The following is a 23,642-nucleotide window of genomic DNA, read 5'->3' as shown; positions in this document are numbered from 1 at the left end:
TTATAGTTATCATGTCACATTATTGACCCACCAAAAAAGAAACTCCCATGTCTTTTTCACATGCCACTTCTCCTGAGAAAAGTGGGAAGATATTGAAAGTTGGTGAGAAAATTAGGTCACCTGCTTATTGCTAAGGGAGGAAAAGGAGGAGAGGGATTGGAGTGAGACTGAGAGAACACAATGGGGTGAGACTTTGTGCTAAGGAATTGGCCCATTAGTCCTTTCAATCCACTGGACTCTATTATGCAACAAAACCACTATAGAGAAGATTAGGGTCACATAAAATGGAAGTAGAAGTAGCTAAGCCATTCCCTCAAAGGGGAGGTTTCATAAAACATTCTCCTCCACTCTCCAAGACTCACTTATATTAGTGAGTCTCCTGTCTCTAGAATCAGCAGTAAAGCTCATTCTTCTGTTTCTAGGTAAAGGATCCCAACCCCTTCCATGAGTGCAGGTATCTAGTGTGGAATATACATTCAAGAAAGTTGAAGACAGATATTAATCTGAATGTAAAGCAGATCTCATGTATAAATCACTGCCTAGGGCCATGGAATGAAGCCCATTGATAGATCATGTCTCTCGCTTCCTTGCATTTGAAAGATCCTGTGTCTGAAAGCTAAGAGTTCCAAAGGGAGATTTTCACTCAAATTTACCCTTCTGTAGAAAATACCCAATTACTTAGGCTACTAAGGACTCCTTAGACAAAGACTTCTAAATAACCACTGTCTTGGAGAATTTTAAATCAAAAAGATCAGTGACATGAGGATAATGCCTTGACTCGAGAGTGAATAGAATACAAGTGCAAGAGAATTGCACAGTTACTCTCTCCTCCTGAATCATCTGAGTCCAGTGATAAGATATGTCAAGAAGACTGATGATGGCCCAGAACACAGTGGAAGATCTTGGCCTTTTTAAGCTGAGGCCTTTCTAAGACCTCAGGTCTTAGGCAACACTGATTCAGTGATTGAGAACTAGGTAAGAATTGAGATAAAAGATAGCAAAAACTGAAAATTATAGAGTCCCAAGCCTAAATCTCAGCATCCTAGGAGGTGTAAGAATCAAGGGCTTAGTTCACTTTCTTTACCTAAAGCCCCATATCAAAATAAATGGATTTCATTTTTTTTGCACAATATCCACTTCTTGGGAAGCTAGATGACACAGTAGATAGAGGACCAGACCTAGAATCAAGAATATCTGAGTCTAAATCTGGCCTCCGATACTTACTAATTATGTAATCCAAGGCCAGTCACTTAACCCTGTTTGTCTAAGTTTCCTCATCCATAAAAAGAAGTAGAGAAGGAAATGGCGAACTACTCTAGTATCTTTGCCAAGAAAAACCTAAAAAGAGTCACAAAGAGAAAACTACAACTGAAATGACTGAACAACAATTTATTTAATGGTTTCCTGTATCTAGAGTTATCCTTCAGTGGTGCTCCATTAAATTCATCATAGATGCTGAGTAGCCAGACTATAATTGCAAAAAGGAAGGAATTGGGAAAAGGTCACAGAACCAAGAGGGAAAAGAATCAAAAATTACAGATTGCTGCTAAGATTCTGTTTTTCATAGCTAACTCAAGAGAGAATTATATCATCAATATCATTATCACATTTATATAGTGATATGTTTGCAAAGTACTTTATATATCTGAATCATTTGATCTGCACAACATCCCTATGAGGTGAATTCTATTAATATTCCCATTTTACAGATGAAAATTCTAAGGCACAAAGTAGGTAAATTACTTGACCAAAATCACAGGGAAAGTGTCTAAGGTGAATTTGGAAACAACTCTTCTGATTCCAAGTTCTCCACTTTATAAATTATACTGCCTAGCTGCCATTAGGGCTCCTTCCTTTAAATACTACTATCAATACTCTCCTCTCACCAATTGTTCAGGGATACCATGATTATAATGAAAACCTCATAGGAAAAGGAGTGTGCCCTTGTTGATAATGGGATGAGGGAGGATGAATATGAGGTTGAGAACAGAAAAATACCCTGAATAATTGTCCTGAAGCACATGGAGACAGAGTTAAGATCTTTACAGACCAGCCACCCCTGGCTCGTGTTTTCAGGACCCAGAGACTTCAGATATAGCTATTATCCTCTAAAGAGATCATAGGATTAATCAGAGTCATAGATTTTGAGCTAGTTCAGCCCTTTCAATTATTAAATTGAGGACATTGATTCCTGAAGAGCTCAAATGATCTGCCCAAGTTCACAAGGAAGCAAATGGCAGAGATCAAGTTTCAGCCTGGAAAGTATACTGAATTTGGACTCAGAAGACTTGAGGTCATTTACTAACTGTGTGACCTTAGGTATCACTCTCCATTTTTAGACCAATTTTCTCATCTATAAAATGAACAGATGGGCTAAATGACTTCTCATATCTCTTCTAGCTCTAAAATTATGTTCTCAGTGGAAGAATCAATTCATTCAACTGTTCCCTAACAGATGAACATATAAACTAAACCAGGTTGCTGCAAATTTTTTTTTCTAAATAAGTTTCTTTTTGATATACTTTGGATATAGTCTCAATCACTTAATTAGTAAGTTAAAGGCATGGTCAATTTTTTTTAAATTCACATTGCAAATTGCCAGATTGCTCTGCAAATGTTTTCACTAATTTATAGTATTATCAAAATTTAATAGCACCTTCTCCCTCAAAACCATGCCAACACTGAATTATTTTGCTTTTAGCTATTTAGTATCCTTTTGATGCATATAAATTGGTACCCTAAATTTTTTATTTGTTTCATCGATCTGAACTTCTACTTTTTAAGCATGTTTTTCTAATATTTTTATCAATTGTTTTGCTGAATTCATTGTTATTGTTCAGTCATTTCTGTCATGTCCAACTACTAATGACTCCATGTGGGATTTTCTTGGCAACAATGCTGGAATAGTTTGACATTTTCTTCTCCAGTTAATCTTTTTTTGTTTTGTTTTGTTTTGTTTATTTTAATAACTTTTTATTGATAGAACTCATGATGGTAATTTTTTACAGCATTATCTCTTGCATTCACTTCTGTTCTGATTTTTCCCCTCCCTCCCTCCACTCCCTCCCCCAGATGGCAAGTAATCCTTTACATGTTGAACAGGTTACAGTATATCTTGGATACAATATATGTGTGCAGAACCGAACAGTTTTCTTGTTGCACAGGGAGAATTGAATTCAGAAGGTATAAATAATCCGGGAAGAAAAACAAAAATGCAAACAGTTTATATTCATCTCCCAGTGTTATTTCTTTGGGTGTAGCTGCTTCTGCCCATCTTTGATCAACTGAAACTGAATTAGCTCTCTTTATCGAAGAGATCCCCTTCCATCAGAATACATCCTCAAACAGTATCGTTATTGAGGTATATAATGATCTCCTGGTTCTGCTCATTTCACTTAGCATCAGTTCATGTAAGTCTCGCCAGTCCTCTCTGTATTTATCCTGCTGGTCATTCCTTACAGAACAATAATATTCCATAACATTCATATACCACAATTTATTCAACCATTCTCCAATTGATGGGCATCCATTCAACTTCCAGTTTCTAGCCACTACAAACAGGGCTGCCACAAACATGTTGGCACATACAGGTCCCTTTCCCTTCTTTAGTATCTCTTTGGGGTATAAGCCCAGTAGAGACACTGCTGGATCAAAAGGTATGCATAGTTTGATAACTTTTTGAGCATAGTTCCAAATTGCTCTCCAGAATGGCTGAACAGAATGTGTGTTCACAATTCCACCAACATTGTATCAGTGTCCCTGTTTTCCCACATCCCCTCCAACATTCTTCATTATCTCTCCCTGTCACTCTAGCCAATCTGACAGGTATGTGGTGGTATCTCAGAGTATCTTAATTTGCATTTCTCTGATTAATAATGATTTGGAGCATATTTTCATATGTCTAGAAATAGTTTCAATTTTTTCATCTGAGAACTGTCTGTTCATATCCTTTGACCATTTATCAATTTCCTCCAGTTAATCTTATAAATGAAGAACTGCAGGAAGCAGGCCTGAATGACTTGAGTTGGATCACAAAGCTAGTAAGCATCAGAAGTTGCATTTGAACTCCTGCAAATGAGTTACTGACTCCAGGCCCAAAACACTATTGTATCACCTAGATACCTCACAATGTGAAGATGTGTAATTATAATTTTAAAAAACTACTTACACATCTACAGAAAAACGGAAATCTGCCTAGAGAGCAATTTTGTGAAAAAAAATTACTGGAGGATATTCTGGGAAGGTGGTAGAGTAGGCCAATAAATTTTAGGCTCTCCAGATTTCTCCCAAAAAAAACAGAACAAATTCATGCCTCAGAGTGAACAGAGACTGGTAAAAATCAAGAAGACTTGCAGTAGAACAGAGGTCCTCGTAGGACAAGATCCAAAGCTCAGTCAGGGGATAAACCAGTATGAAGTGCAAACATCTTCAGGCTAGCTCTGGGGAAATAGCAAGTGGGGACCCCTGAAATGAGCTCTGATTTGGCCGGACACTCAGCAGAAACTATAGAACTTTCATCTCCTGAACTGCATGTAGAGTTGGAGGTCTAAGTCTGGGAAGACTGAGGAAATCTCAACTAATTAGGAATGCCTACTGCAGCTATACTGCAGAGCCTTAGGAAAAGGAAGTAGCATATTTAGTGAGTGCAGAAGCGGTGGGACAGGGATGCTGTTGGCTGCCAGCACATGCAGGAAAGTGGAGCTTTTTTGGTTTGATGTTCCAGATCATAGGGGAGAGTTAAAGTGAAGCTAGAGGCATCATCCCCCTACCCATGATTAAAAGTGCTTGCACTAATAATTCTCTTTTTTAGAAAATGAAACTCCCAAGAAGAAAGAATCCAACCATAAGAATTTACTATGAGGAAAGGGAAAACTGGGCTTCATCTTCAGAGGAGGACACTGAAGAAAAAAAGCTTTTTCTACCCCCAAAGAATAACGTTAATTGGCTCCCTATCCAGATAAAATTTATTTTAAAAAAAATCAAAAAGGAAATTAACAATCAACTGAGAGATATTGAGGAAAAACTTTTTTAAAATAAATTAAAAATCAAAAAATAAAACCATAAGAAAAATAAGAAGATTGGGGGGGGAGGGGAGAAGTTATTCAGCTAGAAAAGGAGATGCAGAGTATTTTTGATGAAAATAACTCTTTGAAAATAATAATTGGTCAAGGGAAAGCCAGTTAAGCTATAAGAGATCAAGAAATAACAAAACAGAACATAAAGAATAAAAAAAAATAGAATAGGATGTGAAATATAAGAAAACAAACAGATCAAGAAAAGAAAATATAAGAATAATTGTACTACTTGAAAGCTGTGATTAAAAAAAGAACCTTGACACAATATTGCAAGAAATAATCCAAGAAAATTATCCTGGAGTGATAAAACATGAGGGGAAAGTAGAAATATAAAAAATCCACTGCTTACCACCTCAAAGAGATCCTTTGTAGAAATAGGTATGTTATTGCCAAATTTTGAAACTCCCAGATCAAAAAGAAAATTTTGCAAGAAACAAGGAAAAAAATTCAAATATACTAGAGTTATAATTTGAATTGTATAGGACTTAGCAGCAGCCACAATAAAAGAACACAGGTCCCAGAATCCTATTTGCCAGTAACCAAAAGAACTAGACCTATGGCCAAAAATATAATATCCAGCAAAATTATCCATAATAGTAAATAAGAAAAAATGGACATTTATTGAACTTGCAAATTTTCAGGACTTTATTTCAGCCAAACCCAAACTTCATAGAAAATTTAACATATAAGAGTCAATATTCAAGATTAATTTCAAGGAATTGAACATGAACAAATTGTTTATGTTTTTTGCATTAAATTTATACCATATGTTTAAAATTGACATCAGCAATGGGGTAGCTCAAAATAAAGATTTATACAAATGAGGTGCAGAGGAAGAGTAGACACTGAGATGTCTATTAAAACTACACACATTGGGAATGGGTTTAATAGGCAACACTACATATATACTATGAGGGTATAATACACTACAAAATTTATGAAGAAATAACGGGGGAGGGATAAGCAGAGGGGGAAGAAAAGAATGGGGGGGGGGGAACAAGAGAGGGATCTATGGGTGGGAGGAGGTTAAATAATAGCAATTCCAGTTAAGGAGCAGAATTAAAATAGAAGAGTTAGCAAGAATAGGAAAGAAGAAAAATACACAAATATTCCAACAAGGAGCAGGAGTGAATATGGATATGTGTATATGTATGTGTATCTATGGATAGAAGTAAATATCTATGTATGTTTGTGTGTGTGTGACTATGTGTGTGAGAGACTGTGTATGTGTGTATTTGTGTGTACATATGTGTATGTCTATATCTATTAAATATACTGGTGCTTAAATATAGCCTGCTTGGAGAAAGTGGGAAGGGTAGAGGATGAAAAAAGGGGGAAAAAAGGTTGCAGCAGAGAATAAAAGAACAACCTACAGGGAGGCAAAGAAAAATGGTCACTCGTGAATATAACTTCTACTATTATACGTTCTTTATTGAACTGATAATTTATTGTTTTATATTTTGAAACTTCTCTGATGTTCTGCTGGACACATGACAATGTTATGTTTTTTGTTTTGTTTTGTTTTTTCTGGCTTTCTTTTTTCTATTTTATTTTTTTTAAATAAATAGGACATTTAAAATTTTTTAAAATCAAAAGCCCAGTGAAAGCAAGCAGCAAAACCCTGTGCCCCAGCACAAAAAACCGGGAACAGTGCAGGACCAGAGCCCAAATCTTTCATGAAAATATCAAGTCATAAAACAGGCAGAAAAAAAATTTTTTTTTAATTTAGAGGATAACCATAATGTTAAAATGGCTACATGTGAAGCCTCAAAAAAAAAAATGTAATTTGATCTCAGTTCCAAAAAAGAACTCCTGAAAAGGCTTTAAAAGGATTTCAAAGCAAAATTGGAGTAGAAGAAAACTGCAGGGACTCTTCTCAGAACTGGCTCAAAGAAGGAATAACATACAATCAGGATAACACAATATTGTGAAAAGAAAGTGGTCAAAAACTATGTTAAAAGAATGTCTATGTCCCCTTTGAGGTTTGTTCTTTGGAATCCTCTGAATGACAGGTTTTGCCTGTGGATTTGAACAGAAAAATCAATTCTTAACTATCCAGGGTTTGCTTACAGTATTATTTCTTCTTCACAGACCCAAACACCTCAGAAACCTTTCTTGAGTATTAGAAGTGGTTAAATATTTAGATAATACTTCAACAGAAAGGAAAGAATTTCTTCTAGGTACAGATAGTGTCAAGAGGAAAACATGACTCATGATGTTCAGAACAGGTTAGCAAGTTTCCTTCAGCTGAATAAGCAGCACATACATTAGTTAAGCTTTGGTTAGCTTATAATGGATGAGATTTGGCTCTGTCCCCATAAGAAGGAAAACGACAATCCAATCATCTCTCGGGGTTACTGGAGTCCATTCTATAGAATGACTGAGCCATGAGAATGAAGGTATTCCCTAACCTCAACCTACAGAAGTCAGTGACTCCAGGAATGAACATTAGTGATCTGACCTCAAGCTCCCACAACCTCAGGTCACCCTCCTTCTCTTACAATAACCTAGGCATTCCATCATGCCATGGAGTTAATGCTATAAAAATAGAAAACATTCCTCCTCTGGACCAGCCAGCAGGAATCCCAAACTTTAGAACTTTCTTCTTCTTGCTTAGAATATCCTCTTCAGTTCTTCCTAAGCAGGCATTGCCTGTTTGTCAAAGCCTTGAACAAGTCTTATTTTTCTATGAATACTATCTATAAACCCACTTATGCTAATTTCATTCTTAAAGGTAGTATGGTGATAGAAAACAGAATAAGGATTAAAGATACCTTCCTTTGCATTCTGCTACAACCTAATTTCATGACATAGGGGCAATCCTCTCTCATCTTTAGTTTTCTCATCTGTCAAAAAATGAGTGCTGTGTAGAATAAGTTTAAAGATCCCTTCCAGTCAAAACACTCTATGATTCTATAACATGATCCACAATTGAAGCTCTGGATTTGGAAAAAAAAAAGAGAAAGAAAGAAAAGAAAAGAAAAAAGACAGATTCAGTCTCGAGTTTCTTTTTTGTCTCACACCTCTACTTGGTATTTTCTCTCTTCTCTGTACACAAAGTTCATTCTCCTGCCTCCAAGATACCATATGAACAGTCCTCCCTTTCTGCCCCCCCATCTAGAATGTATTACCTTTTTATTTCTACTTCTTAGAATCTTTAATCTCCTTCAAAGCATAACTCAGGTGGCATCTTCTATACAAGACCTCAACTTATCCCCCAGTCTGTACTTCTTGAAATGACTTTGTATGATTTACAAATATACTGTGTTCTCATATCCACAAACGTGGTATATTTCTCCAGAAAATAAATTCCTTAATCCTGGAGACCTTCATTTTGTTCTTTTATAATTTTCAGATCTATGTATCTACCCCTAATCTCTGACATCTCCAAGTGCCTATTAGATATTTCAAGCAGGAAGTCTATAGACATATTAAAATTAACATGTTCAAAACTGAACTCATTAACTTTCCTCCTAAACTTCTCTACTTCAAAACTTCACTATTATGGTTGATGGTATCATCATTCTTCAAGTCCCCAGATTCTCAACCTAAGTGTTGTCCTCAACTCTCCACCATCTCTTACTTACCATATCCTTCTATTGCCAAAGCCTATAAATCTGACCTTTGCAACATCTCTCAAATATATCCCTACTCTCTTTTGACACTGCTAACAGAGTTCATCCCCTCAAAACTGGACTACTGTCATAACCTGCTCAGCATACTTGCTACAACTCTCTCCCCACTCCAATCTGTCTATCAATGAGCCATCAAAGTAATTTGTCTAAAGGGCAAGTTCAATCATAGTATGCCCCCTACTCAAGAAACTATAGTATCTGTCATCACTTTCAGGTTCAAGTATAAAATCTTCTATTTGGTATTCAAAGCCCTTTATATCCTAGTCCTTACCTACTTTTGCAGTCTTCTTAGAACACACACACACACACACACACACACACACACACACACACACTCTGAAATTCAGTGACTCCTGGACTCCTTGCTGTACTTCACATAAAACACTCTCTGTGCCAATTCGGAACATTTCCTTGGCTTTTCTCTCATGCTTGGAATGCTCTCTATCCTAATCTTCACCTTTTGGCTTCTCTTTCTTCAAATATCTAAAATTCCACTTTTATCTGAAGCCTTTTCAGATCATCCTCATTTCTGATGCCTTCTGTATTTTGACTATCTCCAGTTTATCCCTTGCATATAATTTTGCCCAAAATTGTTGATATGTTTTCTCCTCTATTAGACTGTGGGCTTTCTAAAGCAGAGCTTATCTTTTGCCTTTCTTTATATCTCCAATGCATTGTATAGAGCCTGAAACATAAGCCATTTTATTGTTCAGCCATTTTAAGTCATGTTTGATTTTTGGTGATTACATTTGAGATTTTTTTGGCAAAGATACTAGAGGGATTTGCTATTTCCTTCTCCAATTTATTTTAACAGATGATGAAATTGAGATAAACATGGTTAAATGACTTGTCCAGGATCACACAACTAATAAGATTCTGAGGCCAAATTTGAACTCAAGAAGATAAGTTTTCTTAACTCCAGGTCCCCAACTCCATCCATTATGCCACCAATTTGCCCCTGGCATGTGGTATGTATTTAATAAATGCTTATTAAGTAATAAACTTAAATTCCAAGAAATTAATATAATGCCTTATATATAATAAATGCTTGAGGGATAGTTGTTGAACTGAATCTCACCTAATATCTTTGCCAAGATACTTTGTGACCCACTTGGGGTTACAAAGAATCAGACACAATGAAAGGACTGAGCAACAAAATTGCATATTGTTTAACATGGTGCTAGACACATAGTAGTAGTTCATGGAATATTTATTAATAGGTTGACTGAGTGCCTAAAACATAAGTACTTTAACATTCTTTTTTATTATTAATTTATTTTATTTTATAATAACTTTTTTATTCACAGAACCCATGACAGGGTAATCTTTTACAACATTATCCCTTGCACTCACTTCTGTTCTGATTTTTCCCCTCCCTCCCTCCACCCCTCCCCTAGATGGCAAGCAGTCCTATATATGTTAAATATGTTGCAGTATATCCTAGATACAATATATAACATTCTTATACTTGGGATCCTGTAGCTCTGAATGTGAGGCAATACTGGGAAAAGCAGAGGGGAAGACTGTATATGTGGGAGAGGAAAATGGAGAAGACACCAGATATCTTTATAACTTCTCTTTATTTCATAATCCTACTCCTGCCTCAATTGACTGCTGCCTAGAGCACAGTGTGTTATAAAGTTGGAGACCCAAAGAGGTAGGTCTGCAGTACCATTACTTTAGCTTCTGCCCCATCTAAGTGACTTCCGGTGGTCACTGTCCTCTTTAGCTTTTTAGAGTCCTCTGCCACAAAATAATTGGTGTCTAAGACGTACAAGTTGTTCCTGTTGAATCTCTTTCTACTTTGACTCTCAGGAAGTAAATTCCCCCAGTAGAATCTGTTCTCCTGGATTTTCCCTCCATCTTCCTGAGATTAGCCAGGAACATCAGCTCAGAAGTAGCACAAGAAGCAGATCTTCCTTTCCTTTAGTTCCTGCCCATTCTCAAGGAGATCCTGGGTTTCCCCCTTCAGGCTTCACTTAGAATCTGGATTTTCTGTCCTCTGGTTTCCTATCTTTTCCATTCAGTACTCAGTAGCATACAGAGATAAATGAGGCATAGTCTCTGACTACAAGGAATTTACAATCTAATAAATAAGGGAGCTAAGTTTACAAATAAGGAAAATACAGAAAATACAAATTAGTATTCGATAAGTACTTGAAAGAGGCATAGCCAGCCAAGACAGTTCAAAGAAGATTGGGTGGGTGAGGTGGCAAGTGAGTATTAAAGTACTTTAAGCTGAGATGTTTTGAAAGATTTTTTTTAAATAGGGTTTATGACATAAGGCATATTAGTGCAGAGACAGAGTTTAAACTAGCCATTCTAACTGATTTGAAACTTAGAGCCCAGGTCACCTTGGGTCTTACTGGATATGACTGGGAACATTGGTTTGAATAGCTAGTTAATGACAGGAGCTGAATAAAACAAGGAAAAATTCTAGGGAGAGGGATGATTTAGGGGTCAATGATTTGGAGTTCAAAGCCTCACTGGCCCAGGCTTAATGCTAATTGGGCATATTTCTTCTTCTGTAAAGGGGGAATTGAAATTGCAGTCCTGCTATCTAACTCTGGCTATCTAACTCTGGGTCTCAGGTTTCCCTTATGTAAATCAAGGACATTGGATTTGATGCCTTGCAGTTCTAATATTCCAGGACTCTTTGATGGGACAAGACTATTCCCTCTAATCTAATATGTTGTTGAAACAAGGTCTTGAAGAGATAATAAACCTGGTCAGGTTATGCAGACCACGGAGGCAGAGAGAATAAAATTATTTCCATTGAGATGAACTTTCCAATCTCCATTGAGATGGACTCTCCAATAATTCCATTCTCACATAATGCTGCCCCTACCTCACCTATCCCCTTGACTGGTAGAAAAATTAGAGTTTCTTGTCCCACAGCTGGAGCCACTAAATGCAAACAATGCTCATCCTATAAAGAGGATACATATGAGAGAGATGAGAACCACTGTATCCTAAAAAAATGAGTCTTGCATGATCTAGAGAACATTTTCTCCACTAAGCACAAGTAATGGTATCTAAGAAGAGGATAGATGTGGGGAAAAGAGATCCTGGTTCAAAAGTGGCAAGTTCATGATGAGGTCTTGCTGTCTCGTCTACCTTTTCCTATTATCCCTTCATGACTAAGGCCCAAAGCAGTTCTAGTCATTATATAGTATTCCCAGAGTATCTTTCTAAAGCAGGGGTCCTCAAACTACAGCCCTTGGGCCAGATGCAGCAGCTGAGGACGTTTATCTCCCTCACCCAGGGCTATGAAGTTTCTTTATTTAAAGGCCCACAAAACAAAGTTTTTGTTTTTACTATAGTCTGGCCCTCCAACAGTCTGAGGGACAGTGAACTGGCCCCCTATTTAAAAAGTTTGAGGAGCCCTGTAGAAATATAGGTCACAAAAAATTAATCTATATTTCTATCTCTGAAGATAGTTCATCTTGAAAAGGAGCTCGGGAGAAGAATTGGATAACCCCACTACTGGGGTGAAAGGAGATAAGGTGAGAGGTATGGACAGTGTTGGAGAGGTATGGATGATACAATTCCAGACAAGGAGCCCTATGGATTGGAATCAAGATGTCAACCAAAACAAGGGAAATGGATATTTCCTTTTCATTGATTTATCCTTTCTTAAGGTCTCCTGAAATCCTCAAACCACTGGGGGATGTTGTGGAAAGAGCATAATCAGTGTGCAGACTTGAAAAGTGTTTGTGGGAGCCAAACTTGCTAGGTGGGCATAGTAGAGGAGGGATCACCTCTGAATTCACTGGTCTTCTGGCTGCCTCTGTATGGTGAAATGGATAAAGCTAGGGTTTGGAGTAAGAAAGATCTAAGTTTGAATCTTCTCTCCAGCATTTACAAGTTGTAAGACCCTAAATATCTCTCTTAGTATCTGTTTCCTTGTCAGGGTAAATGAAAGGGTAAAAATCAATATCCTCAAAAATCTTTACCAAGGTCTATATTTATGATTCTCTGATTATGGTGTATGATTAGTTCAGTTCCAGGAAGAAAGGATTTCTCCATTCTGATAGCATTACTGAGAATCTTGTGAGGCTTGGCTGGAGTAGAGATAAGGGTTGACATCATTCTCATTTTTGAGGTCCAAGACAAGTAAGCTTTCTTTGCCATAGAAAATGGTGGAGCATAGGAGTGAGAAATGTTGTTCAGTCACTTTAATCATGCCCAATTTTTTGTGGCCCCATTTGGGATTTTCTTGGCAAAAATATGGAATAGTTTGCCATTTCCTTCTTCAGCTCATTTTACTGGTGAAGAAACTGAAGTAAACAGAATTAAATAACTTGACCAAAGTCAAGCATGCAAGGCCAAATTTAAACTCATGAAGATGAGTCTTTCTGACATCACTTAACTGGGTTTCCAAAGCTAACTCACCTGTCTTTCTCTTTCTCCCTATTCCAATCCCAGATATGGCAAAGAGGTAAAGAGACCAAAGAGCAGACATAGGAAAAAGTTTTGAAATGAAGACAAAGAAAAGTCTTCATGCTGATGTTCTCTCCCTCCATCTCTCTATCTCTGTCTGTGTCTGTCTCCTCTCTTTGTGTTTCTATCTTTATCTCTCTGTCTCTGTCTCTGTGTCATTCACTGTGTCTCTCTGTCCCTGTCTCAAGTCTCTGTCTCTGTCTCTGTCTGTCTCTGTCTGTCTGTGTGTGTGTGTGTGTGTGTCTCTTTCACTCTCTCTGTCTCTTTCTGCTCTCTCCCTCTTTCTCTTTTCTTTTTCTCTTTTTTACTCTCTGACTCTGTCTTTCTGTGTCTCTATCCATCTTTCTGTCTGTTTCTCTATTTCTGTCTGTCTCTGTATCATTCTCTTTCTCTCTCTTTCTCTCTCTCTCTCTTTCTATCTCTCTCTCTCTCTCTCTCCCCCCCTCTCTCCCTTTTTCTCTGTACTGTCTTTTGAAATCTTTTTCTTCCAAGAATGAGGAGTACAGAATGGGTCTATATGGAAATGATAGCTGGGAATTTATGAGGCCATTATTCTGAGAATAAAAAGAATGATGATTTGAGAAGAGTCAAGAGCTGTAGGTTCAGGGGGTCTATTATCTACAGATATTTCTGTTGTTGTTGTCATTATTGCTCAGTTGTTCCAATCATGCTTGACTCTTCATGACCTTATTTGAAGTTTTCTGACAAAAATACTGGAGTGGTTTGCCATTTCCTTCTCTAGCTCATTTTAAAAGAAACTTAAGGGACTCTCAATAAATCTAAGGCAAGTAATGGCAACAGAAATCAATAAAAAATTATATAGAAAATGTTTATTAAATGCTTAATATATGCCAGGCAATATGCTAAGCACTGAGGATACAAAGAAAATTGAAATAAAAGAGCCCACAACTTCAAAGAACTTATATTCTAATTAGGGAGATAATGTATCCAAATATGTATATACAAGATATACATGTATATATATGCAGTATATGGTAATAACTAATGGGTCTTACATCTTCTGGAACAAAAGTGAAACATAGTCATGATTTGGCAGAAGGTGCTGGCATGCTGTTTTAATAAAAGCTTTCCTAAGACCTAGCATTTCAATGACTTAATAGTATAGCAATTAACAAAAAAAAAAAATGAAGAAAATCAGGTTAATCTGACAGATATAACCATGATAACTTTTTGTGATCCTACCTTTCTTCTCTATGTGGCCACTAATCTTCACTTCACTATTCCTTTTAGAATTTTGCCGGGAATCAAAATCAAACTCATTTGCCTGTAGTTTTAAGACTCAGTTCTCTTCTCCTTTTTGGGAAATGTAACACTTATCCTTATTCAATTACATAGTACCTCTTCTGTTTTCACAGTTTTTCAAATATTACTTGGGAATCAATACTAAATGACAAGAAGGAGATGGTAGTAAGAGACCCCTTCGCTCTCTATTTCAGTTTATAGAACCACCATCCTTTCATTGACAAAGATTTGCATCTTTGTGGCCATTGCTGATCCTTCCCACTTCTTCAACTCCTATAGTCAATCAATTATATTATCTTCTTGATTCCACTTTTTCCACATCTATTCTTTTTTCTCTACTCATATAACCTCCATGCTAATCCAAAATAATCTCCTTCCCAGACTATAAAAACTGCCTCTCCAACTCTTCCTGTACACAAGTAGTACCTTAATATCCAAAACACTGACTTATGTTACTTCTTAACTTAAAAATCTGCATGGTATCTCTTTTTTTTGCCTCTATAAGAAAGTACAAAATCCTTACCTTAGTATCTAAAACTCTCCATAATATGGTTTTCAATCACTTAATCACAGGTTTTCAGAGTTAAAATAATCTCAGCAATCATCTTTTCCAACTCATACTTGAAAAAGAATCTCTATTACAAGATATTTGATAAATGGTTATTGAGCTTCTTTCAGTCTAGTTCATATTATTCACCCTTTAAACACTTTTCTTGCAAGTCTAATTGGCCTCCTGGATGTATGTTACACATATACAATATTTCAATTCCCTATCTTCCTGTAGTGATTTTCCATGTCTAAAACCAAGTCCCTCTCCTAGCAAAATCATTTTTTTAAATTTCCAATTACATATAAATATCTATATCTACTCTCATTTGGACTATTCTTGTTTTTTATTTTCTTCAGTTTGCTTTTTCCTTCCTTTACCAAGTTGTTGACTCTTTCTTCATGATTTTCTTGCATAGCTTTCATTTCTTTTCTCAACTTTTTCTCTATTTTATTTATTAAAATCTTTTTTGAATTCTTCAGGAATTCTTTTTGGAGGCCTGAGACAAATTCACATTTTTCTTTGCAGTTTTGGATGTTGCTATATTTTGACATTTTTGTTTTCTGAGTTTGTGTTTTATTTCCTTTGTCACCATAGTAATTTTCTATAGTCCAGTCATTTTTGTTTTGTTTTGTTTTGTTTTTTGTAGCTTACTCATTTTCTGTTTTACTTATTGACTTTTATTATAAGGAAGACAATAAGTAAGTATTGACTTACTTATTGACTCATTTTAAAAGTAGACTGTGCTCCTGGGCAGGAAAGTGGTGTGGGACAGTAATCTAAGCTTTAGGTTTTTCCTGCTGTTGTTTTTAGAGTTAGTTCTGGAGATCTGTAAGTGTTTGTTTCTTCCAAAGTATCATTATGGAAGGAATCACTGCTTTTTTCGTTTTGTGAGTAAACACAAGCACTTTTTTTAATCCTGGAACAGTGACCAAGGTCACCAATCGTCCCCATACTAGGATTAGGAACTACTTATGGACAATGAAACTGCTACTAGTACCAGCAAAATGTCCTATGAAATCTCTTTTAGACCAGCTGTTCAACCCCCTTACTATCTGTGAAGTGAGAGCTCCACGTGCCACCACTGCCAATTCAGTCACACCAGAAGTTTTCTATTGGCTTTCCAGGGTATGACCTGCACTTGACTGCATATAACTTTCACTCCAGTGATACAGAATTTTTTTTTGCTGACCTTCTAAGTTGTCTTGGGCTAGAAAATAGTTTTACCCCATTTTTGTTGTTTTGTTGTTGTTCTACTGCTTCAGAATTCATGGATTTTTTTTTCCTGAGGCAATTGGGGTTAAAGTGACTTGCCCAGAGTCATACAGCCAAGAAATGTTAAGTGTCTGAGGCCAGATTTGAATTCAAGTCTTCCTAACTTCAAGGCTGGTGCTTTATCCACTACACCAACTACTGCACCTCATGCATTATTTTGAATTTGTTTAAGGAGGAATTTGGAAGAGGTCAACTCAGTCTTTTCCTTTAGTGTGCCATCTTGACTTAACCTTCCTAGAAGAATCTTGAGCAGATGCTGAAGCATAAATTGGATGCCACTTTCTACATAAGACTTATCCTGACCCTTCCCCCAATTATTAGTATTACATTAAATTTCTTTGCAGAGATAATTTCTAGTCATTCATAAATACAGCTTAACTCAGCTTTCTCATTTATAAAATGAGGGTAACAATATGTATAGCCTATCTTACAAAGTGATTGTAAGAGTAAAAAAAAAAAAGTAGAGTTCAAATAAAAAGATGGTTCTGGGGCAAGATGCTATTCTGATATCATTTTTATACTTAATGTTTCTGTAGTCTATTGTACAGGTGAACAAAATAATATGCTTTTTGTCATTGAATCAAAGTTGGGGATATAAACTCATCCTTTGTAGGCTCATTTCAAACAGCACTGGGGCAACTGTAAAAACAGCTAAGATAATGATTTCTCCTAATTTGTCTCTATAATTGGAAAGCTTTTCTTATCTTTAGAGACTATGATTATTTGGTATTGTTATATTTAAAATGTTATATCAACTACCCAACAAAATTAAGTATTATGTTCCAAGGGGAAAAAATGAACATTCAATGAAACAGGTGAATTTCCTTCATTTCTGATGAAAAGACCAGAGCTGAGCAGAAAATTTGATCTTCAAATACAGAACTCAAGAGAAGAATAAAAAGGAGAAAGAAAGAAAGAAAGAAAGAAAGAAAGAAGAAAGAAAGAAAGAAAGAAAGAAAGAAAGAAAGAAAGAAGAAAGAAAGAAAGAAAGAAAGAAAAGAAAGAAAGAAAGGAAGAAAGGAAGAAGGAAGGAAGGAAGGAAGGAAGGAAGGAAGGAAGGAAGGAAGGAAGGAAGGAAGGAAGGAAGGAAGGAAGGAAGGAAGGAAGAAGAAAGAAAGAAAAACTTTCCTTTAAAAGTTAAAAGACTCATATCTCTAAATGGGAAAATGATATGTTTAACTCTTGAGAACTGTTTCTCTGTTATATGTACACTTAGAGAGTGAAGGTATAATTTGATTTTATTGTGATGATATTAAAAAAAACTAGAGGAAGAAAGGAGATTCTGCTAGAAGAAAAAGAAAATGGAGTTAAAATGGGGTAAAATATATCTTGTGGAAAGGCAAAAAAAGACCTATTATAATTGAGGGAAAGAAGGGAGAGGGATAAGCATTGTGTGAATCTTACTCTCATCAGATTTGGCTGAAAGACAGACTATCAGACACATTTAGCTTCACAGAGAAACTTGTCTCACCCTATAGGGAAATAGGAGGAGAAAGGTGAAAGGAAAGAGGGAAGTTAATGGAAGAGAGAACAAAAGTAGAAGGGGAAAGGGATAAGAAAGGGGGAAGGTCTGTAAAAAGGGAGAACTGTTCGAAGAAGGAAGAAGTCAGAAGCAAAATACTGGGGAGGAGAGAAAAGGGAAAAGGAAAAAGAAAAGTATAAATTGGGAAAAACAAGATGGCAGGAAATACAGAATTAATTATTTTAACTGTGAATGTGAATGGGATGAACTCTCCCATAAAACGGAAGTAGATAGCAGACTGGATTAAAAGCCAGAATCCTACAATATGTTGTTTACAAGAAACACATTTAAAGCAGAGTGATACATTTAGCATAAAGGTAAAAGACTGGAGAAGAATCTATTATGCTTCAGCTGAAGTAAAAAAAAAAAAAAAAAAAAAAAAGCATGAATAGCAATCCTGATCTCAGATCAAGCAAAAGCAAAAATAGATCTAATTTTAAAAGATAAGGAAATAAAGTAATATTAATACTAAATTTATATGCTCCAAGTGGTACAACATCCAAATTCCGAAAGGAAATGTTAAGAAAGCTGCAAGAAAAATTAGACAGCAAAACCATACTAGTTTTATATATATATATATATATATATATATATATATATATATATATGTATGTATGTATGTATATAGTATATAGTATAGTTATACTATATCACAAAATAAGGAGGTAAATAGAATTCTAGAAAAATTAGGTTTGATAGACCTTTGGAGAAAACTGAATGGAGACAGAAAGGAAAATAATTTTTTCTCAGCAATATATGGAATCTATATAAAATTGCCCATATATTAGGGCACAAAAACCTCAAAGTTAAATGCAGAAAGGCAGAAATAGTAAATGCATTTTTTCAGATCGTGATGCAATAAAAATTACATTCAATAAAAGGTCAAGGGAAAGTAAACCAAAAATTAATTGGAAACTAAATAATCTAATCCTAGAGAATGAGTGGTTGAAACAGCAAATCATAGACACAATTTCAATCCAATTTCATCCAAGAAAATGGCAATAATGAGACAGCATACCAAAATTTTTGGGATACAGCCAAAGCAGTTTTTTAGGGGAAGTTTTATATCACTAGATGCTTACTTGCATAAAATAGAGAAAGAGAAGATCAATTGGTCATTCAACTAAAAAATTTAGAAAAAGAACAAATTAACTTTCCCCCAATTAAATATAAAATTTGAAATTCTGAAAATAAAGGGGAGATTAATAAAATTGAAAGTAAGCAAACTATTGAATTAATAAACAAAAGTAAGAGTTGGTTTTATGAAAAAAAAACAAAATAGACAAATCTTTAGTTAATTTGATTTTTTAAAAAGGAAAGAAAAACATCAAATTGTTAGTATCAAAAATGAAAGAGGGAAAAACAAAAATAAATAAAAAATGAAAGGGGAGAAATTTCCACCAATGAAGAAGAAATTAGAACAATAATTAGGAGTTATTTTGTCCAACTATATGTCCATAAATCTCATAATCTAAGTGCAATGGAAAAATACTTACAAAATATAGATTGTCTAGATTAATAAAAGAGGTAATAAATTACTTAAATAGTCCCATTTTAGAAAAGGAAATTGAACAAGCTATTAATCAACTCCTTAAGAAAAAATCTCCAGGGCCAGATGGATTTAAATGTGAATTCTACCAAATATTTAAAGAACAATTAGTTCCAATACTGTGCAAACTATTTGGGAAAATTGGAGAAGTCCTACCAAATTCCTTTTATAGTAGATATGGTGCTGATACCTAAATCAGGTAGAGTCACAACAGAAAAAGAAAATTATAGACCAATTTCTCTAATGAATATTGATGCAAAAATCTTAAATAAAATACTAGCAAAAAGATTACAGCAATACACCATGGACCAAGGATAATACACCATGACCAAGTAGGATTTATACCGGGAATGCAGGACTAGTTCAATATTAGGAAAACTATTAGCATAATTGACTATATCGATAACCAAACTAACAAAAATCATATGATTATCTCAATAGATGCAGAAAAAACATTTGACAAAATCCAATACCCATGCCTATTAAAAACACTAAAGAGCATAAGAATAAATGAAATTCTCCTTAAAATAATCAGTAGCATCTATTTAAAACCATCAGCAAGCATCATATGTAATGTAATATGTAAATAGAACCATTTCCAATAAAATCAGGGGTGAAATAAGATTGTCCCCTAGAATCATTACTGTTCAATATTGTATTAGAAATGTTAGCTTTGGCACAAAAAAAGAGAGAGAGAGAGAGAGAGAGAAGAAAAAGACATGAAAGGAATTAGAGTAGGTAATGAGGAAACCAAATTATCACTCTTTGCAGATATGATGGTATACTTAGAGAATCCTAGAGAATCAACTAAAAAACTACTAAAAACAATTTACTATTTTAGCAAAATTGTGCAAATTAAGACAACTCTGAAGCACCATTACACACCTCTCAGATTGACTAAAATAACAGGAAAAGATAATGATGAATATTGGAGGGGATGTGGAAAAACTGGGACACTAATGCATTGTTGGTGGAGTTGTGAACGAATCCAACCATTCTGGAGAGCAATCTGGAATTATGCCCAAAAAATTATCAAATTGTGCATACCCTTTGATCCAGCAGTGTTTCTATTGGGCTTATATCCCAAAGAAATACTAAAGAAGGGAAAGGGACCTGTATGTGCCAAAATGTTTGTAGCAGCCCTATTTGTAGTGGCTAGAAACTGGAAAATGAATGGATGCCCATCAATTGGAGAATGGCTGGGTAAATTGTGGTATATGAATGTTATGGAATATTATTGTTCTGTAAGAAATGCCCAGCAGGATGAATACAGAGAGGACTGGCGAGACTTACATGAACTGATGTTAAGTGAAATGAGCAGAACCAGGATATCTTTATACATTTCGACAATGATATTGTATGAGGACATATTTTGATGGAAGTGGATTTCTTTGACAAAGAGACCTAAGTTTCAATTGATAAATGACGGACATAAGCAGCTACACCCAAAGAACGAACACTGGGAAACAAATGTGAACTATCTGCATTTTAGTTTTTCTTCCCGGGTTATTTATACCTTCTGAATCCAATTCTCCCTATGCAACAAGAGAACTGTTCGGTTCTGCAAACATATATTGTATCTAGGATATACTGCAACATATCCAACATATAAAGTACTGCTTGCCATCTAGGGGAGGGGGTGGAGGAAGGGAGGGGGAAAAAAATCGGAAAAGAAACGAGAGCAAGGAATAATGTTGTCATTATAAAGTAATCATTAAATTAAAAAAAAAAGAATATATGATGCTTGTGTATTGTCTTTATTTGATACAATTCCCATTGTAAATTCCTTCTTTGCCCTGGGGAGAAGGTCCCAGATTTGTCTCAGTTATGTGACTTGCATAAGTTTCCATAATTCATTAGCAGAGCCAAGGAAAGACCTAGTTTTCCAGAATATTAATTTTTCCATTTGCAATGCTGGTCCAAGAAAGAGCAGAATGAAAAGGAGTAAATTGATCAGGCTTTATGGAGTATATGTTACTTGAAGAAAGATTAAAATGTGGATAAAAGAAGAAGGTGAAGGTCTTCTGGGTAGGAGGAACACAGAATCCTGGAAATATCAAAGAAGTTTCTGTCTTTCAACTACAAAGAAGCAGTGATATTTTCATGACATGCTCCCTCGTGATCATTTCAAAGTTATATTTATGGCAGAAAGATGAGGCTGCAGGAGATTAAAGTCAAGTCACCTCTCTAAATGCATAACTCTCTAAATGATTTATTCATAGAAAAGAATTCGGAAGTAGAAAAATCCTTTCACCTAATCTTCTAATTACCAGGCATGAGAAAGACAATGTAGAAAGGCACATCTGTGTTCTGCTCCCATATTCTCACATAATTTTGCCAGAATCATCTCCCTTGGTGATATAAATTGTTTGTTTGTTAATAACTTTGCTCTTGTAGCAACTGGAAAAACTCCATGCAGTTCCTTACTCATATTTCTTAACAAGCAATTGTAAAATATGAACTGTGTTCTGATTGAATGGGGGCAACATTTACTAACTTATGGATTTTCATTTCATCCTACATCAACTGGGCTATGAACAGTGTTCAATGAAAATTTATATCATGTTATTTTAATTCAAAAACTTTTTAATTACATTAAAATTTTCTGAAATAATATTTCCATCAATTCATTTAAAAAAAACAAAAATCTGCCTTAATATTGGTTTTAACAATATAATCTACATATATAATTTCATGAGTTTTAGCTTTCAAGTTGGAATTATCTCATATGCATTATCATCATAATTAATATTTAGCTAGACTTTAAGGTTTACAAACCACAATGTCTGGTATAATGTAAGCACTCAATAAATACTTATTAACATTTGGTCCTCATTTGATCCTCACAACAAGCCTATGAAGTAGGTGCTATAATCATCCCTAGGAAATTGAAAGTGAGATTTGAGGATCCTCAAGGTCTTTGCAAAGGTCCACAAGGTTAATCTACTCAATAAAAAATATTAAAATGTTTTAATTTGTAATGTATTAAATATTGAAAGATTTAAAACAAACAAAAGCTCTTGGGAAGCCCTGAATAATTTTTAAGAACATAAAGAGATCATGAGGCTAAAAAAACTTAAGAGCTATTGCTTTAGATCATTATGTTCTCATCCCTGGGTTATATGAGAAATCTTTGAAATAACCTTTTTTCTATACTGTACTGCTTCTCCAATTATGTATATATGTAAATAAATGTATATATTATATATTTATGTATGTTTATATGTATATATGTTTGTGTGTGCACAATAATAAAAAATATATTAGTCCAGACAAGATACATTGAGAATAAATGAGAGATCAGTATTTATGTGAGAAAATGAGATTCTAGCCCCCAAAATTAGAACTTCTATCATTCCTGGAAGGAGAAAGCTAAGTATCTGGTATAGAAAATGATGCTAATAAAGAGACAGACTAATAAAGAGTTCCACTCTTGCAACAATAATAAATAAGTATTAAAAACCTAATTTTGTAGGACACACAGTTTTAGGTACCAAGCAAAACCAAAACTTTAAGTAAAATTCATCTCTCCCTTAATGAGTATATATTTGTCTAGTAAAGCAGTATAATATTTACACATGTCAAAATAATACAAAAAATACATGATAGGTTCATCAAAATAATCAAGCAAGAAATGGGAAAAGATATTACCTACTTGCAGGGAAGAGGTAAAAGCACAGGGAGAAATCAAGGAAAAGATAATATCTGAGTTGGGTTTTTTAGGATGAATAGGAATAAGGAATAGGCATAATGGAGTTCAAAGATCATTCCAGTCACAGGAAACATAGTACCCCAGGGTAGAAAAGTTAAATAGTATGTGGGATGTATAGAGTAGCAAAAGTGACAAATTCATTTTGACAAAATATGGGATAAGTCTGGAGAGATGGAGCCACAATAGATTGGGAGGGCTTTAAATGTCAGCCTAAAGTGTTTAAACATTACTCAGAAGGCCAGTGAGGATCCTTTATTCATTCCTTCCTTTCAGCAGAGGAGTGATCTGATGTGATCAGATCTATGCATAAGGAAGACAACTATGTTGTTGATTTGGGTTTGGAATGGGGAAACTTAGAGTAGGTACCAGTTGGGTGGCTATTATAACCAAATCAATAGCTTATAATGAATTTTATACTAATATAGTCACAGTTTAATAAAGAGGAGAAACTTTCAAGAGATATTAAAGAGGCAGATGAGTAAGACCTGGTAACTTATTACAAAAGAGAAGGAAAATGGAAAAGTCAAAAGTGTTAGTAATAAAGGGGGGAGGATTCTGGGAAGACAGCAGAATAGGTGGGTAAATTTCAAGCTCTCCTGATTTCCCCTACAAATAAAACAA

This window comes from Antechinus flavipes, chromosome 3 (assembly GCF_016432865.1).
Source record: "Antechinus flavipes isolate AdamAnt ecotype Samford, QLD, Australia chromosome 3, AdamAnt_v2, whole genome shotgun sequence".
In the NCBI taxonomy this organism is placed as follows: domain Eukaryota; kingdom Metazoa; phylum Chordata; class Mammalia; order Dasyuromorphia; family Dasyuridae; genus Antechinus; species Antechinus flavipes.
Note: the sequence above shows the minus strand (reverse complement) of the source record.